Source organism: Limulus polyphemus, unplaced genomic scaffold, assembly GCF_000517525.1.
Source record: "Limulus polyphemus unplaced genomic scaffold, Limulus_polyphemus-2.1.2 Scaffold632, whole genome shotgun sequence".
Classification (NCBI taxonomy): Eukaryota; Metazoa; Arthropoda; class Merostomata; order Xiphosura; family Limulidae; genus Limulus; species Limulus polyphemus.
The window spans coordinates 193331-196961 of NW_013666242.1; positions in this window are offsets into that span (position 1 = coordinate 193331).

Below are 3631 nucleotides of genomic sequence, written 5' to 3' on the forward strand. Positions count from 1 at the left end.
CTCGATAGTCGACGTCACTTCCGATTACGATAAACGCATTATAATTAAAAAAACAGAAACTCAACAGTAGATGAATAACAGAACCACAAGTAAATAACAGCCAAAAGAAGTATTTTAGTTCTAATATTTGTTTAACGCGATAATTTATCTATATTTTAAGTATTATTAGCATGTGTAGCTTCAATAATGAATTATTAATAAAATGAAATGAATATCTTTAAAGCGTCAAAATGTAATATTGCGAAAAATAACTTCACTGACAAGCATTTACCTGTAGATATTACGATAAAATGACGTCACTTCCAACCACGATAAACGTAATACTCTCTCCAATGGCAGTATTAACATTCAGTGCCGTAAAAATTCTACAGCTCCCCCCCCCTTTGCTGTGGTTGAAATATTTGTTTCAAATATCACACGACTTTTAAGTCACATCATTCAATTAGAACAAAATAGGTGGTGAAGGAAATTTCTCAGTTCAGTTTTGAGCACGAAGAAAAAAAATGTCGATTTCATCAAAAAAACGTTTAATGTGCTTTTAAAATGACAACAAGAAAAATGAGATACACTGAACTTTATTATCATTTACGTTCTCTTTTTTTTGTTGTTGTTAAATTAGATACATATTGAGCTATCTGTGCTGTACCTACTATGAGTATCGACACCTGGTTTTTAGCGATGATAGCAATTAACACATATTATCTGTCTAAGCTTGGCTAAATTATATATTTTTACTAATCTTACTAGATTTGAAATATTAATTACATTCTGTCATATAATAGATTTACTAAAGCTGTGTGTGTGTGTTTTGTTATAGTAAAGTCACATCGGGCTATCTACTGTTTCCACCGAGAGGAATTGAATACCTTATTGTAGCGTTGTAAATCCGAAGACTTACTAGGTGATAGTGAAGTTGATAGTTTTTTGTGTTCTTGTTGTTTTTTAGTAGCGTCTGTAGAGCTAGTAAAGTTGGTAGTTTTTTCTTCGAAGAACAAAAACTACCAACTTTACTAGCTCTACAGACGCTGCTAAAGAAAACAAACAAGAACAAACAAGAAGAACAAAAAACTACCAACTTTACTAGCTCTACAGACGCTGCTAAAGAAAACAAACAATTTTCTTTAGCAGCGCCTGTAGAGCTAGTAAAGTTGGTAGTTTTTTGTTCTTCTTGTTTGTTTTCTTTAGCAGCGCCTGTAGAGCTAGTAAAGTTGGTAGTTTTTTGTTCTTGTTGTTTGTTTTCTTTAGCAGCGTCTGTAGAGCTAGTAAAGTTGGTAGTTTTTGTTCTTGTTGTTTGTTTTCTTTAGCAGCGTCTGTAGTGCTTACGGGAAGACATTTTTTAAAAATATTTGATGAATTTTAACGAAGTTATGTAAGCCTGATAAGTATTTTTTTTTCTCAGAACAAATGTGTTAAACGACGCAGTAGAAACAAATCAACCTTTATCACCCCCACCTGAATGCCAACGGTTTTAATAATAGTCTTCAGGATTTTCGAAATCTTTGGGAATCTTAATGATTAACTCTTCACGCTTATTACCAGATTAGAAACGTTAAAGATGCTGAACTAACATAAGAATTGCTAAAAAGATTCAGAAAAGCTAAATTTCTCATTAAGTCATAAAATAATCACTTTCGTCTACAGAAAGCTTCAGTTGTTATAGTTTTAAAAATTATGTTAGGATTTATAAAAAACAAAAACAAAAGAGATAAAACGAAGAGGTTTTGAGGTAACTTATCTATGACTCAGAATATTGTAAAATATGTAACCCACTGTGACAAATCGAGCTGCAGTGGAGGTTGTAGAAGAGAGGGGGAGATACCGTGGCTGTAGACATCAGTTCCCCCGTAAAGCTCGGTAGCAATTCGAGACGACATGAAGTACGAGTACTGTTGCTCTTCACGAGGCTAGCCAGAAGAAAAAAAAAACAGCATGACTAAGCAAGTTGTAGGCTAATATTAACGAAGTAATACACATGAACAACTTGCTGACGTGGCTGGTCTAGCATACCAACTACTGCCACTTTGCTGTTTCACTACTGTTTCTATAGACTGTCGTTTCTACCCACTCTTCACCATAAATGGATCGCATTTATAAGAATATGGAAAACTGACTATTCTCATAGATAGATAGACAGACAGATGGACAGATAGATAGCTGGATGGATGGATAGACAGACAGATAGATGGATGGATGAATGGATAGGTAGCCAGACAGATAGATAGATAGATGGATGGAGGGATAGACAGACAGATAGATGGATGGATGAATGGATAGGTAGACAGACAGATAGATGATGGATGTATGGATAAATATATAGATGGATGGATAGATAGACAGATAAATAGACAGATGGATGGAGAGATAGATAGCTAGATAGACAGACAAACAGACAGATTGATAGATACTTTTTATTAAAACAACAAAACCAGTTTTTACAAGTTTGACACCAAACACCCAGTTATCAAAAGGAAATAAAAATATGCTCACCCAATACATTATTTACCGACCAATTTATTACTGTTATCCGTAACATCTATAAATAATTATTACATACTACTACATATTTAAGATAAATTGTGTTTTAATGTAAGGATTACCTTTAATTACAATCAACAACCTCAGCAGTAACAGTTGTAAAATGTTGGATTAATTTTGAATGCTTTTATTAAAACATTCAAGCTGTTACCCCCCCCCCCCCACGTGGCACAGCGGTATGGCTGCGGATTTACAACGCTAGAATCCGGGTTTCGATACCCGTGGTTGGCAGAGCACAGATAGCCCATTGTGTAGCTTTGTGCTTAATTACAAACAAACTTTAAGCTGTTATTTTGCAAATTTCAATCACATCATCAACTAATATTTACTTAATACAGTATATTATAAAATAATTATTAAAAATATAAATATATATATATACACACATATCACACAGAAAAGGAAAAAATTATATATATTATTCAAAAAGAGAAAATTTCATAATATTTTGATCAATAATAAACAATCGACATTCCTGAATCTATTTTTTTTAAATAATTCTAATTCACCATTTTGTTCGTTTTAGTGGCACAGCAGTATGTCTGCGGACTTGCAATGCTAGAAACCGGGTTTCGATACCCATGGTGGGCAGAACACAGACAGCTCGTTGTTTAACTTTGTGCTTCCCTTCAAACAAACAGTTAATTGTTTTAAGATACGGAATATGTTGATTTTTTGGTATCTCTCACCAATAGCTTTCCTAAAATAATGATGTAATTACATACCTCAATTAATTTGGAATTATTGCAATTTTAATAAGAGCATAAATACCAATAATCGTACGATTCGCATGTTCTTCCCAAACTTGTTAAGCATAACTTAAAAAATCATGTTTAATAAAAGTTCATTTGCATTACACATAAAATACATATACCAATTGTTACCTATCATAGTATTACAATACACCTAAAATACATGTACCAATTGTTACCTATCATAGTATTACAATACACCTAAAATACATGTACCAATTGTTACCTATCATAGTATTACAATACACCTAAAATACATATACCAATTGTTACCTATCATAGTATTACAATACACCTAAAATACATGTACCAATTGTTACCTATCATAGTATTACAATACACCT